A 26723-nucleotide genomic window follows, 5' to 3' on the forward strand; every position below is an offset into this window, starting at 1 on the left:
GGAGTGGGGAGACGGGAAGACCACGGAGAGTCAGTTTTCTAACCAGGCAGAGACGCTGAGTATTCATCTGCAAGTCAAGAGATACAGGAAAAGGCTCAACCCAGTTGCCAACGGCTGCCTTTGAATAGTGACGGTCCTAAAGAGTGACAGATGCAAAGAACAGGAACCAGCCAGCTCGTGAAGTTTCTACTGGCCAAATCTGGGACAATTAGAGCATCAAAATATATATACTACTGATACAAAGGATTATAACCCACTGCATAAAACGAGGACCTGTGAATCCACCCTGATGGAAATTTAAAAAGGGAAAGTTCTGCCTTACAGGTAGGAAGCCAGCTAACACACACACACACACACACACACACACACGAGGAATCATGGGACCAGAAGGATCACCATCATAACAGTAACTGATTCAAGCAAGAATCATCAGTGGATGCTGAGACTAGTGGGCAAGAGTCTGAGGAGAACAGAATGGTTAGTCTCCAAGCATCTCCCCAGCACACGCTTAAGGTTCCAACAGTATCTGGGCAGTGGAGACACCGGACACAGGGCACCTGCATCCGATAACCAAAGGGAACACTGCCTGCACTCGGCGAGACTAACCAGCTCCAGGTGCCCCCGATGGGATGCCCAGAGAACTCAGCCTCACTTCTCTGGTTTTCCTGCCAAAACAACGTAACCTGGGTGGAAGAGTGAAGCAACGTCTGTGAAGCCCAAATGGAGGGGTATCCTGCAAAACAGATGGCCTGTACTCTTGAAAAAAAACGTACTAGTGCGAAAAACAAAGAGCGAGGAGCCATTCCGGATTAAAGAAGACTAAGGAGCTATGATGGCCAAATGAAATGCATGCGCTTTTTGCTAAAAGGTCATTATTGACACAATTGTTGAAATCTGAGTAAGGCCTATTGATTAGGTAACCGTATTAAGTCAATGTTAATTGCCTGATTTTGATCAATGCACTGGGGTATATAAGAGAACGTCCTTGTTCTTAGGAAACACACAGGGAAGTATTACGGAGGAAAGGGCATGGTATCTGTAATTTATTAAAATGATTTAGAAAAAAATTTGTGTGCGTGTGTGCATGTGTAGAGAGAGAGAGAGGATAAAGCAAATGTGGTAAATGTTAACTTTGGGGGACTGTGAGTGGAGGGTATATGAAGATTTTTGTACTTTTCTGACAGCTTTTCAGTAAACCTGATGTAATGTCAAAATGAAAAGTTAAAAGAAAAAAAAAGTGGGAAATTAAAAAAAAAAGGCACCAACCTAATGTCAGCTCTTGTTCTGCGTATCCCTGGACTAGGACGGACCACCGACGGGAAACCGCTGATATTAAGATACTCCCGCTAAGGAAGCACAGGGGATAAGGTTTTGGAAGGGAGCTCCCCAAGCCCACCAGTTTTTTCTGGATTTAGTTATCCTGAGTACGTCCTGAAGACCTTTCCTCAATAGCCAGTCCTAGGCACCGGAGCGCCACAGGCCAAGAAGGTACGGCTCCTGTCCTTCGCTGCCATCTTCGAGGGGACGAGTGCTTTGGTGTCCTCCGCGGTCTGCTTCCCCTTCCATCCCCAGCTCCTCGCAGGCAACGGGCAGCATCCAGCTCACACGCGGCCCTTCGCACTTGCTATTCAAACGAAGGCATGCCGGGTGAGTGAGAGCTGTGAGTGAATTAAGGATGAGGAGGAGATTTTCTAGGTTATTCCGACAGAGGGCCTGCCTCTTCCCGTGATCAGACTACCCAGTGGCCCAAAACAAAGAGCCAAGCACAGGAGCTGAGAGAGATGGGTGGGCAAACCCTCCCTTGGGCCATTCCCCAGGTCAAGGGCATTGGGCGCCGAGCGTTCTAGCCCTTGAGCCGTAGACGATGCAGCGGGGAAGTGGTCTGAGTTGACTGAAGCTGGAATGCTTGGGAGAGAGACACAAAATAAAACGCTTAAATTTCCAGCTCCGTTTTGAAAAACCAACTCGCCAGTGTTTACAAAACAGCTGGGATTTCATGTAACCTGGGCAGCAAGTGAAGTTGACAAATATTTAGTGAGTGGTTTCTGGGTACTGAGCTCCTGGGCTCAAGAGGAATGAAGGATGATAATTGCCAGGTGCTGAAGAAATTGCTAGGTGCTTTATAGGATAGATATGAGATGGCCTGCCCAACTTCACTGACTGTGCTGAATTCACAACAGAAAAGGGACAAGAAGCTAAATTCTAAGACCACTTAATCCATTTCCTCCTTTCTGGACAGCCTTCGAAAACTCTTGGTGTGTTTCTTTTCTCCTGAAGAGGCTAAGCTTGGGTGATTCTGGAGAACCTGAAAGACTATATGAGGACCTTTATTATCAGCGTCTATTTTATGCATTCTCAATAGTTGATGTGCGGGGCGCCTGGGCCGCTGAGTCCGTTAAGCGTCCGGCTCTTGGTTTCGGCTCAGGTCATGATCTCAGGGTTGTGAGATCAAACCTTGAGTTAGGCTCTGCCTGCAGTGTGGAGTCTGCTTGAGATTCTCTCTCCCACTCTCTCTCAAATAAATAAATAAATAAAATCTTCAATAGTTGATGTGCTACGGTATGTGTTAGCATCACCCAGAACTGGGTTTGATGGGATATTTATGTGCAGGGAGGTGTTTGTAGGTTTTTCCTCTCAGAAAGCGGTCCCTCGTCAGATAGGTTTGGGAACAGTAGAGATTAAAGGTTAAAGATGAAGGCACCTGGGTGGCTCAGTCGTTAAGCGTCTGCCTTCGGCTCAGGTCATGATCCCGGGGTCCTGGGATCGAGCCCCACGTCGGGCTCCCTGCTCAGCGGGGAGCCTGCTTCTCCCTCTCCCTCTTTCTCTTTCCCTGCTCATTCTCTCTCTCTCTCTCTCTCTCAAATAAATAAAATCTTAGGGCGCCTGGGTGGCTCAGTTGGTTAAGCGACTGCCTTCGGCTCAGGTCATGATCCTGGAGTCCCAGGATCGAGTCCCGCATCAGGCTCCCTGCTCGGCGGGGAGTCTGCTTCTCCCTCTGCCCCTCCCCCCTCTCATGTGCTCTCTCTCATTCTCTCTCTGAAATAAATAAATAAAATCTTTAAAAAAAAATAAATAAATAAAATCTTAAAAAAAAAGATTAAAGATGAACACATTCGTGATTATAAAAAGAACTATTTCACTTTGCTGACATCAGTATTTACCCAAATTATTTGACCACAGAATTTTTCCCCCATAAAAGACTTATTAACAACCAACAAAACTTGTGTTTTGTGAAATATTTTGGGAAGAACAACGGTTGAAATGACAGTCCTAACTATCAGGGGGGAGTTTTGTGCCTCAAACTCGAAGTGTTATACCGTGTCTGGGGGGAACCAGCCCGGCCAAGTTACCTGTTAGCAACAGCTCCCTCACCAAGTGCAGACGTGGGAAACTCTGTGGTCTCTCGATTCCTCAGTTTCTTTACCTGCAAAAGGAGTCCCTGACCTCAAAGCTCTCCTCCAAATCTGATAACCTAAAAAGGTGCCTCAGTGAAGAAAGGGGACTTCCCTCATGACCCCCTCCTCCACCTCGTTTCCACACGGTTGTCCCCTTGAATACTGAGGCTGGGCAGGCACCAGTAGGACGCTGGTGCGGGCGCGGTTTCTCGCAATGGCTTGTAAACTACACCATGGCCAATACACCGCTGAGGTGTGTTTGGGTCCCGGGTCCACACTCGCCCCAGCCCAAGATCCTGACCAAATACAAAAAGCTTCCCCTCCTTGTCCTCCCTCAGGCCCCGAGTTTTCTGGCTCATTCCCTCATGCGTGAGGCTCTTTGGCAGAAGTCTCCTCAGCCTCTTTCCAGGGAGTCCCCGGGGGGGAGAGGGCGTGTAACAGCAAAGCCCCTAGGAGGGGTGAGGACTCAGATCTCGGGGACCACCCTGCGAGAACGGGGGAGGGGGAGGCGCGGGCTACTGGGCTGGAGGTTGAGTTCTCAGGAGCCAAGGAATCAGTCAGTCTCTGAGGATGAAATGTCAGGGTTGAAATGGGTATTTCTTGATGGAAGGCTGCACTGGGGCCCACTCAAATCATATTATTTAAAGGGCTGCCTCCTTGGTCTTTCCCAAGGCTGTCCTTGCCAGGGCGTTCACCCGAGGAGGGTGTCCCACTGCTCCTGCACTGCCTCCATTGCATGAACTCGGAGGAACAAGCCAGGTCCTGGTCCCGTAACTTCACCGCGGCTGGGGCCACAGGATCCTTGCTGTCTGTGTTAAATGTGGAAAAACAAGACTTTTCCAACTGCGAGAGTGTCACTCCGATTTTCTCTCCTTGCGGTTCCGAGACTGGCAAATCGCAATCTCTCTGATGGATCTTAAAAACATTTCTATGGCCCTTCCTCCTACTCAAAATCTGACACCATTTTTTCTTTTCTGATGTGGTCGCTGGTGAGCTGTCCTTAAGACAGATGTTTCGTGAATGGTCACAGCCATTACACGGTGTCCCCGCTGATTCCACGGCTCTCCAAAGAACCCCTAGCGTGTACCAGGCACTGGACCAGGGTCTGGGGAAACAATGGCGTCCGGGCGCTCCCTGAGAGCACTTCTCGTCTTGAATGTGTGTGGGGTGGGATGGGGTTTAGACAAACGTTTGGGAAGACTCAGCACAGCACACGGGCATTTCAGCCTGGTGGATAAAGGAGCAATCCAGGCTCCGAGGTGCCGGTTTCAATTCTCCCTCCGACACTTACTAGCTTTGTGACCTCGAGGCAGATTTCTCAGCTTCTTCAAGCTTCGGCGGACAAATCTGCAACATGGGAATGAAAGTGTTCCAGCTTGCCGGGATCGTTTTGCAAATTAAATGAGTTAGAAGTCTGTAAGGCATTTACTATAGTGTCTGGCATATTGCCAGCACTTATTAATACTTACGATAGGTCGTTAACGTTTCAGTGTTTACTATGCGTCAAGTAATGTTTTAGGAACTTTTTTTTTTTTAGATTTTATTTATTTATTTCAGAGAGAGAGAGAGCGAGCGTGCATGAGAAGGGAGAGGGGCAGAGGGAAAGGGAGAAGCAGACTCCCAGCTGAGCCGGGAGCCCGATGTGGGCTCGATTCCAGGACCCTGGGATCATGACCCGAGCCGAAGGCAGACACCCAACTGACTGAGCCCCCCGGGCGCCCCTGTTCTAGGAACTTTCGTGTACTCATTCATTTTAACTTTGCAACAATCCTTTAAGGCGTGAACCACTGTTTTATAGATAAGTAAGTGGATATAAGTTAGTGATACAGTATAGCTATTATTAATGCTGTTGTTCTAATTTTCATTATTATTAACATTTCCCGGCGTCTGTCTTGGTAGGTTCTGTTGGTTTCTGAGTCCATTGGGTTACACAACAAACAGCAGTTGGGGATCCAGCAGCTTCTGTAAAAGGGAACTGGATCCTCTTAATTTAGGCTCGGACAGAATTTTACAGGTGTGCTTGCTTCTGTGACCACCAGATGGCAGCACATGGCGGTTGTTTAATCTGCACTGGCGGGAGGGACTGGGGATGGGAAAGGCCTCGGAGACGAGGTTTAGGGCATAAATAGTGTAGGTGCTTTGCCGTGTGGCAAAGTTAGGGAGTAGGTGATGTGGTGAATATTTCAGATAGCGGACTGTCACCTTTAAGTCCCGGTGGCCGTGGCACCACCGTATGGCAGGGCCTCCTCCAGCTCTGGCCCTGCACGCGGAGGTTTATTCCGTAATCCGGCCACATCATGGCGGGGTCAAAAGGCTCCCGCAATCCTATAGAGCCCACTGTTGACGCGGTGACTGCTCATCAGATCCCCAGATCGGAGAGTCTGGGTTGCTCCCTCCCACCTGTACGTCTGGACAATGATTCTGTGGCAGCGGCTGGGGAGGAAGGAACCTGTGGAGTATAGAGTTACAGTTCCTTCCCCCCAGGTTAGATATGATGCTGCTGGGCTGTCCATGTGGCTGTCCCTCCCTGTGGCCATCCCTGTGCTCCCCCCAGACCCTGCGGGCTAGCCCATGCGTGAGCTGGTTTTGGGGGCCCATCTTTTGGATGAGGGTATGTGGCCACGAACTAGGAAGTGAAGATAAGCCACAAAATAACACATGGATCAATCTGAACGTTTGGGGGGAAGAAGCTCATTATTTTTGCTTAAAAGTAAATTCAAAATATTGTGTGTTTGAAAAGGCAAAAATTTGCATGAATTTTTGGAATTAAACAGAAGGCATACAGGAATTTCAAGTCTGTTAGTAGCTTGGGGCCAGCCGTACCCTTGGTGGGAACTGTTGTAGGGGAGAAGTTTGAGTAGCTCTGCCTTTATTCTCTGGAGTGCACGTTCCTAAGAGTGGGCTTCTCTTTGGAGCAGATGTGACATTAATTCATTACTGCATCAAGGCCGGGGTGTGCGTGGGGATCCTGGTGGCACTCAGCAGCAGAGGCATGCTCCACCTGGGTCTGGGTGGGGCCCATAACCCGCATTTTCTTTTATTTATTTATTTATTATTTATTTATTTATTTATTTATTTATTTATTTATTTATTTATTTATTTATTTGAGAGAGCGAGAATGAGAGAGAGCACACGAGAGGGGGGAGGGTCAGAGGGAGAAGCAGACTCCCTGCCGAGCAGGGAGCCCGACGTGGGACTTGATCCAGGGACTCCAGGATCATGACCTGAGCCGAAGGCAGTCGCTTAACCGACTGAGCCACCCAGGCGCCCAATAACCCGCATTTTCTAACAAGCGCCTGATGCTGCTTTCTGAGGCCCCCACTTGGAGAACTGGTGCTTTACTGCTGTACGGATACCAAGGCAGGCCAGGCCTCTTCATTTTGGTCAGAAACTCATCCCCGTCATCACTGTTCCCAATCCCATCCCCAACTGGGGCAGTTTTCCAATCTTCGTAAGTTTCTAAAAACTTTGTTTTTCAGAATTTGCGTTTAAACACTTTATAAATTATATTCGGTCTATTATCCATCTCTATGGGGGCTGTAACAGGGACAAGTTAAAATAACCAAGTGTCTAGAAATATGGGATCAACTTGAACCTCCTAATGTTCACTAGTTGGGCAATAACTGGAACAAATCGATGACACGGGGCTGGCGCACTGCCTGTCTCGTCCTGCTGGCTCTGTGTCCTGGGCAGCGCGACGGGGAGGAGCCCCTGTCCTCTGCATCTGGGTGGGTCCCAGCAATGGAAGGTGCTGGCAGAAGAGCAGAGACGGAAGATGGGAGGAGCCGGGGTATTTCTCCCCTCTCTCTCTCTCTCTCTCTCGCTGCTCGGACAGTATCCCGCCCATCCTGGCCCTGGCCGTACCTCCCTCACTGCCCTCCATGGCTCCAGCTGCTGCCCCAGCATCCGGTTCTGCACCTCCCCCTGCGGTGCTCCTGTCTTCCTGCCTTGACCACCTCTGTGTTGCCCCACCGGTTGGTTTCCCAGCTCTGCAATTATCTGCATAGCCCGCTGACTCTAATTTTCCTCTGTTTGAAAGGAGAGGTTCCTGTTTCTGAGCCTAATACAAACAGTATCCTGGTCAAAGGCCTTCTCGCTACGCTACTAAAGAATATACGGCAACAGCATTGGACTCTGCAAAAACTGGTATTCTCGAACATACATGTTGTTGCTTGCTGCGCGCCTGACACAGGGCGGGCCATGGGGGATGTCAGTGGTGGCTGGGGAAGGGACTTAAGCCCCTCCATCACCTCCATCAAGTTCTCTTCCCTTTCTCACCACAAATCAGTCTGTTTCCTGTACAATGTAACTTCCTTACAAGCCTCCTATCTTCCCTTCCCAAGCTCTCAAGCCCCTCCTATATCTACATAGGGGTATTCTAAAACTGCCATTGGAGAAGGAATCAGGGCATAAGGACCTTCATGCTATTTTTAGTAATCTCACGAAAATACTCAACGTCACTGATGGGTGTGGGTGATGGTGATTAATAAATAAGCTTATAGATGTTCTTTATGGCTGGTAAAATAAGGAAGTTGTTCCCTATTATTAGTATAGGCACTGGGCCATATTGACCAACTCCCCGTCATCAATATAGTGTCAGGAAGCTGATTTGTAATATGCCCCTAAATGCTTCAGTGAGGCTCCAAGTCAACAGCTTAAGACAAATATCTAAAACTCTTAGCGGTGGTAATCCAGATATCCCCCTGTGCTTATTAAAGTGCTTTTGAAGTATATGTTGAGGAACTCAATGCAGATTATCACAGACAGCTCTGAGAAGAAAGTGACTGGGACCATATATAGATCTCAACTAATATCTACATAATCTCATTGAAAATAACAGATTTTCATCAATCATGTGGAATTAGATGTTTTTCCCAAATTCTGCTCCTTGGGTAGAATCTTGTTGGCTGATGAGCCAACAGACGATGCCATTGAAAACCAAACTAAGTGCGCTATTCAGGAATAATCACCACGGCACCAAGATTCAGACCCTACTGAAGATGGGGGGCGGGGAGACCATGACCTTCTGAACAAGTGCATTTTGGAGCATCTTCAGATAATAGAAGTATAGTTTATTCGAGAAGATTTTAAAAATCTGAAATGAAGATGATGTGTTTTCATTTATCACGTGCAGTTCTCTGTCTTTCTCATGTGCGATCAGGGGACCCCCTTCTGGCATACTCTTGACCACCATGGTAATGGTATCATCGGACAAAACTCATCTTGACTCAGTTTGCTGGGCTCATCTACTGACTTTGGTTCAAGCTGCATAGGAAGGTCAGCATCACCCTTCTTTAGTAGGGTGTCTGCTTGGAAACATAAGAGATGGCCTTGGCATTAGCACATGGTTGCTTTCATTTTCCTGGCCACATTACCAGAAGGACCGGTCAAAGAACATGTATAAAATCATAAAGGGGGTCTAAGAGAAGAGGAGAAAGAACCTGAAAATCCAGTATGCAGAAGACAGTCTAGTGATGCAATTATGGGAACGGGCTCTGGAGTCAAAATCTGGATTGGCCTGTTGAAAGCTGGGTGATCTCCAGTGAGCCATTTAACTTCTGAGTTTGCCAGCCATCGGATGGGGAACACAGTAACATGTAATCTCACAGCATCCCTATTAAGATCATGTGATTTAGGGGTGCCTGGGTGGCTCAGTCGGCTAAGCGTCTGCCTTCAGCTCAGGTCATGATCTCAGGGTCAAGCCCCCGAGTCTGCCTCTCCCTCTCCTTCTGCCCCTCCCCCTGCTCATACTCTCTCTCTTGCACTCTCTCAAGTAAATAAAATCTTAAAAAAAAAAAAAAATCACATGATTGAAACATGGTGATGGGCCTGGCGGAGTGTGTCTGGCAAGCAGGAGGTTCTTAAATGTTGACTGCTCTCATGTTCATGGTCATTGTCTGTGAGAAGATTCTTGAACTACGGGCTGCTATTTGTGTTTAGACACTGTGAACAGAATTTCTGAGTGATGTTCTGACCGAATCCTCCCTGGAACTGCATGGGAATCAGGGCGCATCTCCAACACACAGTATGCCTCCTATTTGGGAAATAGCTTTATTTGGGAGTGGGGAGAAGTCTGGAAGAAACGTGAAGCATTTAGAAAAAGCTAAGTTCTGGAAATGACGAGGAAGCCTTAGAGGAGGCGATGTGAACCGAAGTTTATAGGGTACGGCTGGTCTTGTACAGATAATGACAGCTTTTAAAGCAAGCATAGCTCAAGGCTAGATGCTTGGATCAACTAGCTTGTGTAACCCAGTATCTTAGAGTGCCCAAACCGCAAAGAATCTTAGAGAACATCCCACTCAGTCACCTCATTTTATAAATGTGCTCCGGACTCAAGGCTGGAAGCATGAACTGGTCAGAGGACGAGAAAAAACAGATGGTCCCGTATTTTAGATGACCTCTCCATACGCAGAACTGAATCCTCAAGGTTTCTTTGAAGTAGAGTAAAAATAGTTTGTGCACTTGAAGAGATTGAACATGGTTCTAAGGCCTCAGTTAACCCACAGCACCTAACTGGGGGCAGCACACTCTGCTAGTTCTTAGGACACAAAGAGACAGAAGATCTCTGCTGTTTGTTAAAGGGCTTGCCACCCATTCAGGCAACATATATTTTCTGAGCACCTATTACATGCCAAGTACTGAATTCAATCTCAGGGATCTGGAAATAATTTTACAGTTTAGCAAAGGAAAAATGTGTAAGTAACATACAAGCATGGGGCGCCTGAGTGGCTCAGTCGGCTGAGCATCTGCCTTCGGCTCAGGTCATGATCCCAGGGTCCTGGGATCGAGCCCTGCATCGGGCTCCCTGCTCAGCGGGAAGCCTGCTTCTCCCTCTCCCACTCCCCCTGCTTGTATTCCCTCTCTCGCTGTGTCTCTCTCTGTCAAATAAATAAATAAAATCTTTAAAAAAAAAACATACAAGCAGATGACTAGTCTAGTGTTAACACGACTGAAATGCGTCACCCAGTCTTACGTAAGGAGCACCTGAGTAATCTTGGGAAGATTAAGAAAGGCTTGTGGGCAAAGGTGAGCAGATAATGGTGCTGGTGGAGTTCTGAACCACATTCCAGGGGGAAAGCAACATGAAGGCAGGAATGCTGCCTCTTACACTGTCTCTCTTAGACCCACCCTCTTCTCTCCATGTGCACGGCTACTGCTCTGCCCGTAACATTATCCTCCTGTCACCTGCATCCACCCAATACACTGGCCATACAGAAGTCACATGGTCTTTTTAGGACACAAATCTTAACCGTATCACTCTCCCTGCCCATAAAACTTTTCAAAGTTGCCCAATGCCCTCAGGATATTTAATAACATTTAATAATGATGATGATGATGATAAAAATATCAAACTTACATACAGCTTCCTAGGTACCTGGTGTTAATCTACTTGCTTTATGGGTCTAATTGATCCCCATTATTTGTGGATTCCATATTTGTTCTAATTCATCTAACCTGCTAAAATTTATTCGCAATCCCCAAATGAATACTCACTGTGCCTCGGCAGCCACTTGTGGACATGGGCCGAGTGGCAAAACGTCTGAGTTGTCTGATGTGCACGTTTCTAGCTAAGCTCAAACAAGGCGAGGATGTTCCGCCATCTTGTTTCAGTTCCTCATAGTGTAAATCTTTCAATGTGAAGACTTAGTTGGGTCATGCTCATCTCACATGTTCTAGAATTGTATCCCGAAACAACACAAGTAAAAAGGAAATAACGAAATTCTACTCAAACCTGAATGAAGCCAGAAAGAGACATACCTCAGGGATTGCTCGGTTTACTGGCTTTAATGTTTCGGGCAATAAAAACTGTAGTGAAAGACCGAGTAATAGAAAATTTAATGGAAAATGGAAAGATTGCTTTTCCCAAAGCATAAAGAAGAAAATTGCTTACCTGCTGTGGAGATTGTCCATTAGGTTTCTCTCGAAGTTTAACTTCTCTTCCTGCAACAGTAAAAAAGTTGCAAATTGAGTCTCCAAGTTGCCTCCTGTTCCCAGCCAAGTTGCATCTTGACAGTGACAGCAGACAGCATGTCCTGAGGGGTTGCTAGGCAGCGATGTGGGGGAAAGGAGTTCCTGGCCCAGAAAGACAAGTGTCTTGAAACCTGCCAGGTCTGGGTCTGCAGCCCTAGCTGCTGACAACCAGCAATCAATGAACAATCCACCCAAACTTCAGTGTTTTCTTCTATAAAATAACGTTGTAGTGAAATTTAAATGGCGCAACATGTAAGCAGTCTATCACGTGCTGGGCATACTGGAATTGTTCAATAATGGAAAACTACAGTTGTTATTTAATAAACATCACATGACAACACACCTCTTCTCTCCTGGGTGAAGTTTCAACTAAACAGAAAAATAATTCAAGGAATTTGCTTCCTGGAGACATATCAAACAAAGTTTCAATGAATACATGTACAATATTTTAATAAAATACATAATTTAGAAAATAGCTTTGCTTAGTGAAACTAATAATATGTAAGATTTGAGAAAGTAAAGCTAATCTTCAGATTTTTACCAACTTCTGTGATTATTAGAATAACTCACTTATATATAGATACAACTTTTTCAAGAAATGCTCTTAGCCCATTTCCAAGTAAATCACTTCTTGAAATCATTAATTCTGCCTCAAATTTGTCATGCAATATCGGAATGGTTATATACTTTTGGTAATTCATTTTCATTTTCTTGTCAGCAATGTGTTTTCACTCAGCATTATTTTTTATTGTTTAATAATTTGTTAAAATGGAATACATTGCCCAAATGTCACATGATTCTATTATTCTTTTTTTTTAAGATTTTATTTTTCTGAGAGAGAGAGAACATGAACAGGGGGAGGGTCAGAGGGAGATGCAGGCTCCCCACCGAGCAGGGAGCCCGATGCGGGACTCGATCCCAGGACCCTGGGATCATGACCTGAGCCGAAGGCAGATGCTTAACGGCTGAGCCACCCAGGTGCCCCATGATTCTGTTATTCTTAGTTTTTACCACAGTGTTCATAATTCAACTCAAATATCACTTGGTAAGTAAGACACGAGAAAGGCAAGCTCTCAGGGAGCTAGCCATCTGGTTGTGGAGGTCAAGGAGACCATAAGAGGTTACAAATCACTAAAATGTTATGCCGGGTACGAATAACACCATCAGAGGTGCGCAAACAAAAGGCCTGCGGGGTTGGATAGCTGGGGCCAGCAGCACTGAAGCAGGCATTCACTGAAATTTGAGAGAAACCGTGGTAAATGGAAACATAAAGACGGTGAGATGAGGTGGGAGGGCCTTTCAGATAGAGGGAACATGACAAAGAGGAGACCGGAAAGGGTGGAGTATTATTTAGTGAACAAATCATTGAATTCCTACTGTGTGCCAGGCACCAGGAAACTGTAGTGAATGGGACACCGTGTTGTGTGCCCTATAAAATGACAGCCCTATGTGCAAGACAGGGAATATTCTGGATTGCTTGGTGTTTAAAGAATTTGGAACTTGCCATGTGGTTGGTAGACTTGCCATGTGCCAAGTGCATCGTAGGAAGCCAACGGGATGTGGCAGTAGGTTGTAGGGACAAAGAGGGGAGGGCTAGAATCAGGATGATTTGGAAGGCGTGTAAGAAGCAGTTAGGTTCCTAAATCTCTTTCTGCCCACCCAGCTTTTGGGGTGGGTGCCACTCTCTATCTCATCCAAAGAATGTAAGCTAGTTTGTTTGTTTGTTTATTTTTATTTAAAAAAACTTTTTTAAAAGATTTTATTTATTTATTTGACAGAGAGAGAGAGTGAGCACAAGCAGGGGGGAGCAGCAAGCAGAGGGAGAGGGAGAAGCAGGCTCCTTGCTAAGCAGGGAGCCCTATGCGGGGCTCAATCCCAGGACCCCAGGATCATGACCTGAGCCGAAGGCAGACGCCTAACCAACTGAGTCACCCAGGTGCCCCAAAGAATGTAAGTTTAGTGTCTGCAAAGGGTAAGGCAGGGCTTCTGGACTAGGAACATAGTAGAGAACACACAGCAGCGGGCAGGGGTGCTGAATCCAAAACTGGGGGTTAAGTGAACATACGCACATGCAGCTCTGACAGCCTCAGCATGCTCCTCTCCTTGGCTCTGGGAATGTTGGCACTCACCCTCCAGCTGTCCTCCAGACATCTGAGGAAAGTCTCGAACAGGAAAGACAGACGGAAAGCACCCAACCAACCAACGAACCAACAAAAAAGCACTTGAACTGAAAAGTAGGGAGAAGAAAACTAAATTGGAAATTAAAACAAGACAACGGGGGCGCCTGGATGGCTCAGTCGGTTAAGCGTCCGACTCTTGATTTTGGCTCAGGTCATGATCTCAAGGTGGTGAGATCGAGCCCCTCGACATCGGGCTCCGCACTCAGCAGGGAGTCTGCTTGAGATTCTCTCTCTCCCTTTCCCTGTACCACTCCCCCCCCCCCCACCACCTGACTCTCTTTCTCTCTCTCAAATAAATAAATAAATATTATGAAAAATTAAGAACAAAGATGAATATTTCAATAAAGAATCTGGAAGAAAAAGATGAGGAAATCTCATATAAAGTAGCAAAACAGATAAAGACACAGAAAATCAAATAGAAAAGATGAAAGAAAATTAGAGGACCAGTCCAGGAGGGCCAACATCCAAGTAATAAGAGCTCCAAAAAGAAAGAACAAATAAAAGGAGGGGAGGAATTCATCAACAAAGTAATCTGAGAAAATGTCACATAACTGAAGGAGTTTCTAGATGAAAGCACTCACCAAGTGCCCACCGCAATCAATAAACACAGAGTCAACACCAAGACACACCATTGTGATATTTCAGAACTGGAATCCTATACAGGCTTCTAAGAAAGAGAAAACCAGATCATATTCAAAGAGTTGGGGATCAGAATGGTCTTAGGCTCCTTAAACACACACACACACACACACACACACCCCATTCTAAACCAGGCCAAATGACCAATTAAGTGAGAGGGTCGGATAAAGACATTTTCAGATATGAAAGCTCTCAAAAAATTTACCATTCACACTCTTTCCCCTTCTGTGAATGAAACTATTGGAAAACGTAACAAACAAATGAAGGAGTAAACCAAGAGGGGAAAGTAAGGGATATAGGAAACAGGACATTATACACAGGAGAGGGACAAACGTGTCCCCAAGGATGATGGTGGCTGAGATCCCAGAATGCCAGCAGTGGACACAGCCACAAGGACAGCTTGTTTAGACTGGACAAGGCAAGAAGGCTCCGGGCAGTTTTCTTTTAAGAGAGGAAATCAATAGAATCACTTAAGGATCCCCTTACATACAATAAGAAAAGAATTTGGGGGTTGAATCAGTGAAGTACGCAGAATACTGAACAGATGAAAAAATGAGCCATTTGTGACCCCAGAGAAAAAGCTAGGTGGGAAGGGACTTATAATTCTCTACCTGGATTGGCTGTGAACAGCATTTACAGAGTTCTAACAGATACTAGATATTCACCAAACTAAAACTAGAGGAGGTACACAGTGGGGATTGGGAACATGTCTTATGTGGGGTAGGGGATGGAAGCTGAATCAACTTCCATAATGGAAGATAATGTCTAAACCAGAAAAGAAAACCAAGACATGGTAAGAGAAGCATTCATTTAGAGAAACAGAGGCAAATAACCCAAATAATCAGCTAAAAAAGTGATTTTCAGAAAAAAGAGGGTTTTCCTTGGAAGAAAGAAAAGTGTGCTCACAAGTGGGCAGTCTGGGCTTCATTTGAAGATGTGGGAATCAGTCTAGTCATAAGAGCAAAATCTCAAGAGAGGGTAAACTGGTAGCAAGCAGTAAAAACGATGCTTTTGAGAAAGTCGAGTCATATCCATTTACTTAACCTATATTAATTATTTAACATCTGGTACTGTGGGCCAGGCCATGTGCTAGTAGATGATCACAGCAAACTGAGTAAGACATAAAGCTTATAACCTAGTGAGGTGGGCAAAACGTAAGTAATTATGACCCAGTGATATGCTAGAGCTTATTATAGGCAAAGGATAATGAAAATGTAGGGACCAGCAATCAACGTTTCAGAATATTCTAGAACTGTGTGTCCAATATGGTAACTACTGGCCACATGTGGCTACTTAAATTACTTAAAATTAAATACATTAAATAAAAATTCAACTCCTTGGTTACACCAGCCAGCCATGTTTCAAGTGCTCAAAAGCTACTTACTATATTGGGCAATGTAGACATAAAACATGTTCTTCATGGCAGAGAGTTCTATTGGATGGTGCTGATCTAGAGGTTCTTAAATGGTGATTTTTACAGTGTTTCAAGTACATTAAACCCCTGAAGGGATCACATTCCATGGGTCTATTAGTAAATAAAGCTTTGCAGAGCTTGATATTTAACCAGCTAAGTTATCTGAACGCGGAAAGGAATTTTTACTCTGTTAGAAGTTTAGTTTTCAACTGGAGCCACTTGGGGAGCTAGTAAAGGTTACTTCTTACATGTCCTGATCCTATTTGACCACGCACAGATGTTGGGAGCAAATGCTGCTGGTGACCAGACTGAGTCTTTGGGAAAACACTTTTGCTTGGCAGAAGGAGGGAAAAGTTCTGGAGAACGCAGAAACTCCCGAGTTTGAATTTTGGCACCACTACTTGTTAGATTGGTGGCCTCGAGCACATCTCTCAACCCCTCTGGGCCTTTGCTTTTTTAGATGCGAGGAGCATAAAGGAAGCGTGGATCAGGATAAGCAGGTGGCAGGAACCCAAAGATGGCAGCCTCCATTCTTCTCACTGTTCTTAATCTCCAACAGGCACTAAGCAGGCTGCTGAGGAGGGCCCCACATTGGAGAAGAGGGCTGGCTCTCCTCATTTCATCGCATCAACTGCCCCGTTTCCTGGCTTTTGTTAAAGGATCGATCATTGACCAGGAAGGAAGTACCTATAATAGGAAGGGGAATTTCTGTTCGAAGCAGGACAAAGAGGAGGAGGAGGAGGAAGGGCACTGACATTTATCAAAAGCCCGGGACATACCAGACCCAGTGGCATGTACTCTATGTCCTTCTAAAAATCCTCCCGAGGTCTAGGAGAGTGGAAGGATGTGAGGAAGGGGGCTGGAAGCGAAGGCTTGTGGGTGTTGGAAAGACAGCATGGTGGGACATAAACCGACCAGGGATGGGCCGCAGTTCCGTGGGGAGGGACTGACTGCCATGTTAAGGGTCCCACCTGATGAGACCTTCAGTTCATAGTAACAAGCGGGGGCAGCATGTTGGACTCACTGGTGGGCCCAGAGCAGAGGTGGCAAGTAGAGGTAGCTGAGGTGAGCTGAGCCAGCCCGTCTCTTAGCCGCAGACGGGTCTTTGCTCAGTTTTTACTACGTGGTGGACCGTCCATCCCTGTTATCTTCTTTGACTTCCATGAGGAGAAAAACAAAGTTGCTTTCCAAGTGGAGTTAAACTCTAAATATGATAAGCCTGAGTTGGCACCAACACCGGCTGCAAGAATTAACTTTTCCTGGTAACTTGTAAGTGCATTCAGGTCTGTTTTCGGGTTTTCTTTTAAGGGTTTTCCCTACCCCCACCCCCAGGCAGGGCCAATATCGGAATAGAAAGAAAAGATCTCCAGCTGGGCTCCTTTCTTCGAACAAGCTTTGCAACATCTTCCTTGGATGCAATTCAGCTGGGGCCTTCCCTGTGTTCCAGAGGAATTTCTGCGTCCTCACACAGGGGCCCTTTGTTGTCTGAGGTTATGAGAAGTTAACCAGGACTTCGCACAAGGAAATATCTTTTCCTTGTGTGAAGCAGTGATCAAAGAGGAATGTCATTTAAACCAAAAACAAAAAAACAAAAAAATGAAAAGAAAACAAAAACAACAAAAAACCACCCCAAAACAAAAAAGCAAAAAAAAAAAAAAACACCCCACACCAAAACCATGATTTATATCTAGAATCTCTACAGAAAAAAGACCCGAGTTACCTCAGTAAAGCACAATCATCTACGTATAGAGTGTAAAATTAACTCATCTATTGATGGATTTTAAAACTTAGTCCTTGGTACAAATTCTAGGTACTATTTTTAAGTATAAAAACTTTTTTTTTCTTTTGCATCTGTTCTGCTCACAAATATCTCCAATCCTTCCAAATGCTTTAAGAAGTTTTTCATTAAAAAATGAGATGTACTTTTGTATTTATACATATTCATATAATGTACATATATAAAAATAGATATAATGACACAGACATATAAGCACACAAAATTTGGGTAGAGTGCAAAAAAATGTCAGCAATAATCATAGCAACCTAACCCTGTGTTACGTGTTCATTTTCTCCCCCAGGATTTTAGTTTATGTCCATTTACAGACTGATTTTACACAATATATAAATAACTTCACGCCCTGTTTTCACTGAACATTTTGTTTCTAGCCTTTCTCATGACAACACATAACGTCCATAATGATTGTTTTAAATGGTGCAAATCATTCCGAGAGCGACCCTCAGCCAGTTAATTAAACATTCTTCTCCAACACTTAACATTTCTGGAACTTTCCATTTTTGGTAAAGTCACCCTCCTTGCAGTTTCCAAGTTTAAAGTCTACAGTGCTGACTATAAGCATGACATAATTATAATGTGTGAGATGATTTTGATTTTCCTTGCCTTTCCTTTTTAAAACTGTCTTCTGATCTGAGGCAAAGATGACCCCATAGGACCCAGCGGTTAGAGGCCAGCCAGGAAACTGTGTCTCCGTCCAGAACCAGGAAATGCTGGCTCCACAAGGCATCACTACTATTCAGATTCAGAAGTCCAGGAAAAGAGCAAGAAAAATCAGCCCAGCAATGACCTGTCCCAGGCAGAAATCCTCCTTTCCCCAACAGTTAAAGACGCTGCACACAACACACCCCAGGAGTCTGACTCCTACTAAGTTAATCTCTTCCTTCTCTGCACACAAGCTCTCCCCCAGGGAGGCAGGAAGGTATGGCTCTCTTAGCCGCAGGGGCCCCAGAATGGCTCACAGTCCTCCTGTAAATCTGTAGGTGGGCGCACCAATGCCCTTTGGAGACTATGTTTGCTATTTATAAAGTCCTATTCCGTCTCAATTGTCTCACATTTGTGGCATAAGAGATTTGTCTCAGATGTGCAAAGCGTCTCACACGTGTTCATTTACGCAGGGCAGGTGAAGGGAGCAGGGGAGGCTGGAGGGAGGCAGAGCCCTGGGGCCACGTCACCTCAGCCTAGTGCTGTTGTCAGTTCCTGCGTGAACGGGAGCCCAGGGCAGTGGAGGCCACAACACTCTTCCCTGGGCCCTGGCAGGCAGTGTTTGAAATCGACGGATTTTCAAAGCCCAGACTTGGGGCTCAGGATGGATCTGATGCGTGCAAGTGTGTGTCCGTGCGCACGTGCACGCGGAGGTAATGTAAGGATGCCGACACTTGAGCATCCATTACGTGTTTGATACCATACACCCACTACCTCATTTTCTTCCCAGCAAGTCTGCGAAATAGGTATTACGAGCTCCATTTCATGAATAGCAAACTTAACCAACTCACATAAGGTTTCACAACCGGCACATGGTGAGGCAAAGATTTAGAGTTTAAGCTGTTTTCATTGACACCGTGGAGTCTTTCACATGACGGGATGAACGCAACCAAGCCTAGTATTGTGGACATAGGCAGGAAATATGGGATGTAGGAGGGCAATTTACTTGGGCTTCCCATTCATGAAGGGCCTCAGATATAGACTCTTGACAAGTATCTCCCAGTACATGCCCCGATCTACACTGACAGGATTGAAAGAAGACAATATTCATCGCACAGCTTTGAACTTCAGTCTCATTTTTCCATAATAGATCACCTGTAGCTCCTTACGAACTAATACTTTATCTTAATAGGAAAATTCTATCACCTCTATGCATGTGTACAATATCGCACATTTGTACATGTAAGCATTTAAAATATTAATTTTTCTAACCCTGTTTTGTCATTATTTTAGTACTTTAATATATTGAGAGCCTCCAAAATAACAAAAAAGTAATCCAGGCTTCTTTCAATGTCTGAGAGACCTTGATCTGATCCTACAGTTCTAGAAAAACCAGGCTGTATGTTCACCATTAAGTATAATGCAAAAGTAATATCAGGGACAGATTTCTGAGCAGTTATATTAAGGGACATTCTTGGGGGTGGGGGTCACCTCTCACCTCTTGTAGAGACTCCACTATTTGTGATTCCTTAAGTATCTGTATTTTAAGAAATCTTAAGAGCTGATATCTTATGGATGACACACTTTAAATGGACGCAGGTAAGCAATCAATCACAGTAGCTATTATTATGATGCCACTGGTCCTCCACCTTCTGGGCCTTTTCTTTCTCGTGTAGGCAGGCAAGAACCCTGCTGCCCAGAATCCATCACTCTCTGCAGAGCTGTCCTGTCACACCATGAGTCCCTGAGACTACATGCTTTAATAGGAGGAACTTGAACATGTCCGTTAAGTCGTCCCTTAAATGTCTTCCATTCTAGAGCGAGATTTGTAAAGGCTTTTGACACTCTGGTTAAACTAATTAGTGTTAGCAGAGACAGAGAGAGAGAGAGAGAGAGAACAAATGGCTATGAATAAAGATGAAAGTTAAAATCACAGCATTTGTGGGGTGAGAAGCCCCTGAGAAAATATTAATCTAACCCACATGTGTTACAGATTGGGAGCTGAAGCCCCGAGAAGCTAAGTGGCCACCAGGACTAGTTTTGCTAAACCATGCTGCTGTCCTTGTACAGATCTGGAGCAGGGGTTAGGCCACCTCTTGTCGGTAAATAGAATTTTATTGGAATACAGCTACGCCCATTCATTTACGAGATGTCTGGGGCTGCCTTGTGCTACACAGCAGAGAGCTGGTATTTGCCACAGACGTTGTTTGACCTGCAAAGACTAACGTATTTATTATCTGGCCCTCTCCAGAAAAAGTGCTGACTCTAGCCTACAGGTAAACAAAGTCCGTGAGGCGGAACCAAAGGATGCCAGCAACCATGTGAGTGAACTTGGACGTGGATCTTTGGAGGCCTGCCAACAGGCACCTGAGGAGCTTGGAAACATTGGAAACAGATTCTCCAGCTCCAGTCCGGCCCGGAGATGACCACAGCTCTGTCTGACAGCTTGCCTACAACCTCATGACAGACCTTGAGCCAGAGATGTCCCGTTAAGCGGTGCCTGGGTTCCCAACCCACAAAAACTGTGAGATACCAAATGTTTCTTGTTTTAAGGTGCTAGTTTTGGGGCAATCTGTTACACAGCAATAGATAACTAATACAATTGCATCTTCTTGGTTGGGCTCACCCCTTTCAAGGTGAGTGAAATTCTATCTCCAAGGTCAAAGTCTCATCATGATCTGCTCTGTGGGGACTTTTGGACCCTCTGTCCCCAACTCCAAATGGAACCACATCAATGTACTGTGCCAACTACTCACTCCAAGTCTATCCCATACCATGTGGTCAGAATCTGATTAGTGCCTAGTAATTAGAATAGAATAATAATAATAATAATACATATTTATTGAGTGCTTACTGTCAAGCACTTTATGTACATTATCTCATTTTACCCTTATAAGGATCCTAGGAGGTAGTACTATTTTTTTTTAAGATTTTATTTTTTTTGACAGAGGGACACAGCGAGAGAGGGAACACAAGCAGGGGGAGTGGGAGAGGGAGAAGCAGGCCTCCCGCCGAGCGGGGAGCCCGATGTGGGGCTCGATCCCAGGACTCTGGGATCTTGACCTGAACCGAAGGAAGTCGCTTAACGACTGAGCCACCCAGGCGCCCCGAGGTAGTACTATTTTAAAGCCCATTTAATAATAAGGGAAAAAGCAAGTTAAAGAGGTTAAGGAACTTGCCTTACACTATCCGGACAGTAAGTGACAGCACCAGGATTCGAGCTCTGACAGATCCTGAAGCTGCCACACTCTACTGCCTGGGACCCAGAGTCCCAGGATACGTGGCTCCTGTCTTGGCACCACCATGTTTAACTGTGGACTCGGCAAAGTCGCTCATGGAGAGGAAACCAATTTCCTCACCCATAAAGCACTGACAATGATGATGATGATGCACCTTTCCTATTTCTCAAGGCTACTGTGAGGAAAAGCACCTGTCCTAAAATAATGATTTTCAGTTCACGGTAAACATGGAATCAAAACAAAGTGATTTACTGATCTTTTGACCAAACACCCCTTGGCTGTGGCAGACCTGAGAGAAGATCAGGAAAACAAGCAGAGGTGGACAGAGGTGAGAGGGTATTTAAGGAAAGAGCCTGAGGGAAGGGAAAAGGGACACTGAAATCCATTTCCTACCCCTTTTCCACGACCTGTTCTTCCCTGTTCTGCTCTTGGTATCACTGCGGCTCCCCACCCCATCTGCAGAAATCCCCTAAACAATGGTGGCTCCCAGATCAATGAGAAGAAATCCTCAATTACTTAAAAAACATCTCATACTTTTATACTGTGGGAGTTCGTTTTTTTTAAGATTTTATTTATTTATTTGTCAGAGAGGGAGAGAATGAGTGCACAAGCAGGGGGAGTGGCAGGCTCCCCACTGAGCAGAGACACCCCCCCCCCATGCAGGACTCGATCCCAGGACCCTCTAACCGACTGAGCCACCCAGGCGTCCTGTCCACTGTGGGAGTTTTTACTAAGACTACATATGAGCTCTTTCTTTCCTGTAAAGCCCTCCTTATATTACCTGACTGACTCCGACTTCTCACTCCATCTCGGCCTCTTCCAGAAAGGAAAGTGTCCTGGATCCCTCCGGGCTGGATTAGATGCTCTGGTTTTTAACTCTCACTGCAGGCTCTGCACCTCTCACACAAGACTCTGAATTTTTCACAGTTGAATCCTCAGTATGTGGAAAAGTGCCTGACATACAACAGGCATTCGATTGATTTTAGGTGAATAAAGGAACGGATTTTCACCAGCTTCATGGCCGTTCTTTGCTAGAATGCAAATTCCATAAGGTAGAAGGTACTCAATAAATATTTGTTAAATGACTGACCCTAAAAATCTGGCCTCATCCTATTAGATTCAGGACAGTATGGTCAGATGAAAGAAAGTAGAGTTCAGAGAAGGGCTTCAAGGCTAAGAAGACACCTGTCTCTGGTCAAGGCCCCTACTGTGGCCAAACTACAACAGATGCCCAAAATCTTCCTGGACATGGGCTCTTGTGACTTAAATTCTTCATGATGTCATGAATGAAGCAGTGGGGTTCATTCATCCTCTAGGACGAGTATTATCTATTATGTATGTATGTATGTAGGTACCTATCTATTATCTATCTATTACAAATATCTAGTTGTATCTATCTATCTAGACTGCAGCCAATGACCTTGGATTTCAATTGTATGTTTCTTGGACCAGTGAGATTCAAAAGTTTAAAAAAAAAAAAAAAGATTGTTACTTCTGTATGGACTACTTTATTCATCTTGCTTCCTTCAATGTCACCAAAACAAACAAACAAACATCCAAGCTCTCAACCAACAAAATCCCAAGAGAACTTTGTCAGGGTTTCTTTTCAGCATCATTTCTGATGAATTAGATAAAACAGACATCCCAAGAAAATAAAAGAACCTGATGTATTCTTAATAAAACGAGAAAAAAAAAATCCTGCCTAATGATCATCAGCAAAATGTGCACTGTAAGTATTTCCCACCATTACTTGGCAATCGCCTACTTTTCTAAGGAAACCAAGAACTCTGCAGACAGGATCTGTCTCCATTAAGATGACTGTTCAAACCTAAGTTGTATTTATATTGCCCAGTTATTTTTATCCCTTCTACTCCAGCATTCCTAATCCTATATAAGAAAATTTCCACGAAATATTGGAAGGGTCCCTAGTTGTTTTTTATTTCCTTCCTTCCTCTCCTTTCTACCTACCTACCTTCCATCGTTCATTTTTTTTCATTAACATTAGATGTTCGTAATAGTAAGGTGAAAAGGATGACAATTCTCAAAATTTTGCATATTACAGTTTGCTCAAAGAAAATATGGTTTGGTCAAAGAAAAATTGCTTATTTATAAGCTAAAATAGGCAGGACAGCCCCACCTTCTATAGCGTGGAATGTAATGCAGAAACCCAGTTTGTGGAAACGGTCCAAAGCCAATTAAAGTAGATTTAAGTAACGAGAATATAAAAATATGTGTGACAATCCACAGATCTCTAGAGTATTTCTAGAGAGTGGTACAGGGTAGAAGTAAAACAAAACCAGAAATTGATAAGCTCTTAACCTACTTTTAATTCACTCAACTATGTAAATATGAGACCGCCTTAAATTCTCATTTTTTCCCCCATCCTTAGTGTTTCCTTAGCGTGATACACTAACATGCAATGTACAGTAGCTTATCATCTTTGGGGGTAAAAATCCTACTGCTTCAGCCAGAGATAGCTGGAAACGGATCCTATTATTAACCTTCATTAGCCAAAAAAAGGTACGTGTACACTCAGCAACAAAATGCATGACATTTCAGGAGACACTCATCTGTGCCCTGGTTTGGGGTATAGTTTAAAGAATTCCTGACAGTCTTCTCTTTTGTTGGTAGATAGATGCAGAACATTCAATAACAGGAGTCGGCATGCTTGTTAGCGTCTCTTTTTTAACAGCAGTATAAAAAGCTGTGTAACTATTTCAATGATGTCCAACAGGGTGTCAGTGCCCCAGGGTAAGGCATGGATTTTACTCTCTGGTTTTGGCACTGGCAAGTTCGCAGACCAGTGATCCCCCACAGGCAGTGGTATGCTGGCAAGTAGTTAGCAACTGGTTCCATAGAGAAGCATGTTTATCATTAAAAAAAAAAAAAAAAAAAAAAAGGATGTGCACAACACAGTTTGTAAATAACAATAAAGCAATCCTCTCTATTATAAATTCTATGTAGGCCATTGGCTTTCACAGGATGCTTTAACGGAATTTTGCCAGACTCTTCTATCAGGAGTTAAACTAGGGTTACAACTGACAATTATAGTTCTAATATGAATGTTAGTTGATAGAATGATTCGAGTTGACAAGTTAAGACAAAAGTGAAACAAGGAACGCATGTGTGGGAACGTCACTGGGCTGTTCATGACACGAGCAAATTCTTTTCTGAATCGGATAGTTTTTGAATATCGGACGAAAAATGTCTTCAGGATTTTTTGTGTTTTTCCCAAGTCACAGCTACAGACTCAGCAAAGTTCCACATTTCATTTGAGTTAACATTTTCTTTATCATATTCTTAAGTGTAGTCAAGCAACAGAACATTATGTTGAGCCCTGATTTAGAGTATTTGCTCCTCTCCACGGCGTAGATGCTCCAGTGGCTGATGTCAAGACACCACGTTAGGTCAGCGAACACAGAGCTGGAGAGAGATGTAAGCTGCACACCATTCTGCAGTATTTCTACCATGCAGGCACAAGAGAAGTCCCAATAAATATCCCCAACAGCACAGAAAACAGTAAAATAATTTGGAAGCGATGAGTTTTGAGTACTTGTTAATTTTGTCTTCAACATAAATTAATTATACTTTAATACAATTTAATTTTTAATACCATCTCACAGAACTTCCCAAATCCAACAGCCAGCCCTGGCTGGCTCCAGCACAAGGTTTCAGGGTTCTGGGCCTGAAGGGCAAATGCGTTTCTCAGACAATTTTCCCTCAGCCACACACCACTAACCTCCAATTAACAGTCACCCCAAGACCCAACTTCCCCTGCGATGAGTTAATCCGTCTCCAGAAGGGGATGTCTGGCTTAAGTTCCCAGGAGAATATTAACATTTAGTGAGAGAGAAAATGCCTTCAAGTAAGTGATGTGCCTTTGAGACAGTACTCAGTTTCCTCACCTGTGGAATGGGGGCAGCACTGTGCCTAGGGCTGTTCTATGGATCAGAGCTAACGCTCCCGAAGCTCCTGAACGCTGCTTCAATGACAGCAGATGCCGACTGACTACGTGTTGATCGTTCAGATGAGGGCAGAAAAGATCCCTTTTCTGAACACACCTGGGTCCGTCAGGCAAGCTGCTTCCTTTCCAACAGAGAAGCAATTTTCAAATGTGATTGAGGGAAAAGGGAGCTTGAGAACAAGCCCAGTCATGGTCAGATTTCTCGAGTTTGTGGAAGACTGTTACCTGGCTCCCAAGGATCACTACATTCATCGCTTCCCTGGAAATACCGAAGAAAGTGAAGGCAAGTTTGTAACCAGAGAGTTTTAGCAAGGACCCAAAGAACCCAAAGCGTAACCTTTTTTTTTAACATTTTATTTATTTGAGAGAGAGAGAAAGAGCCTGAGCCTGAGCAGGAGGGAGGGGCAGAGGGAGAGGGAGAAGCAGGCTCCCCGCCGAGCAGGGAGCCCGACACGGGGCTCGATCCCAGGACCCCGGGATCATGACCCGAGCCAAAGGCAGACAAGGCAGACACTTAACCAACTGAGCCACCCAGGCGCCCCCAAAGGGTAACTTCTGACAGTCAGTATTTTAGGTCAGAATCATGGGCTAGAAGTTAGGACGACTCCTTTGTCGCCTGTGAAATCAACACAGACAGTGGTCTGGGAGCATCCTGTTTAGATAAAAGATAAAATCTTTTAAAGAGTTTTTGATACTTCGAAAAATATGGTGCCCTAGAACATTCATCTCCAGCTTCTTTAGATCCTTTCTTTACCTCTTTGGTTTTTTTCCCCTTAAAGCAGACATTTAAAAAGCAAAGTGAAACAGTACAAATATAATAAGGCTTACATTTTTAAATATATGGATTCAGGGTGATAATACCTATCTTACAGGTTGGTTGTATTCAGCGAACTAAAGGATTTATTTTATTTTTATTTTTTATTTTTTGAAAAGATTTTTATTTATGTGACAGAGAGAGACATAGCGAGAGAGGGAACGCAAGCAGGGGGAGTGAGAGAGGGAGAAGCAGGCTTCCCGCCGAGCAGGGAGCCCCATGTGGGGCTCGATCCCAGGACCCCGGTGTCATGACCCGAGCCGAAGGCAGACGCTTAACGACTGAGCCACCCAGGCGCCCCTACCACATTCTTTCTAATGTCTTCCCACACAGACGCTGGGCTTGGCTATGGGTCTTGTGCTGATGGGTATGATCTCAATATTAAAGCAATTTTTCTACTATGTCCAATGCAGAAACCACGATTCCATTTCTGTGGATAGCGTTATCATTCTTCTAATCATCACAATTTGAAAAGAACTTCAAAGTGATCAAGTCCTATTGATTTTTATTTCAGTGTCTGGTTGTTCAGGGTTTTTTTTTTTCATAAACTTTTTTTTTTAATTTTTATTTATTTATTTGACAGAGAGAGTATTTGACAGAGAGAGACATAGCGAGAGCAGGAACACAAGCAGGGGGAGTGGGAGAGGGAGAAGCAGGCTTCCCGCAGAGC

General features: G+C 44.7%; 1 protein-coding gene across 9 annotated transcripts in view; it reads right to left on the reverse strand.

Moving 5' to 3' along the window:
- Positions 1 to 26723, reverse strand: part of PGCKA1 (PDCD10 and GCKIII kinases associated 1) — a 78434-nt gene that overhangs the window by 8637 nt on the left and 43074 nt on the right. For 2 of the 9 annotated variants that reach the window (XM_081812496.1, XM_081812490.1), the window contains exon 2: positions 11287 to 11336. The gene's annotated coding sequence lies outside the window, so the exon portion shown is untranslated. Of the gene's footprint in view, positions 1 to 1266; positions 2835 to 4686; positions 4743 to 10889; positions 11069 to 11153; positions 11202 to 11286; positions 11337 to 19042; positions 19912 to 22056; positions 22740 to 25180; positions 25591 to 26723 lie in introns of those variants that run through there. The other 7 variants (XM_081812493.1, XM_081812491.1, XM_081812497.1 and 4 more) reach the window with 7 other exon arrangements.

The sequence above is a fragment of the Leptonychotes weddellii genome, chromosome 2, assembly GCF_054177405.1.
Source record: "Leptonychotes weddellii isolate Sample4059 chromosome 2, ASM5417740v2, whole genome shotgun sequence".
NCBI classification, from domain to species: Eukaryota; Metazoa; Chordata; class Mammalia; order Carnivora; family Phocidae; genus Leptonychotes; species Leptonychotes weddellii.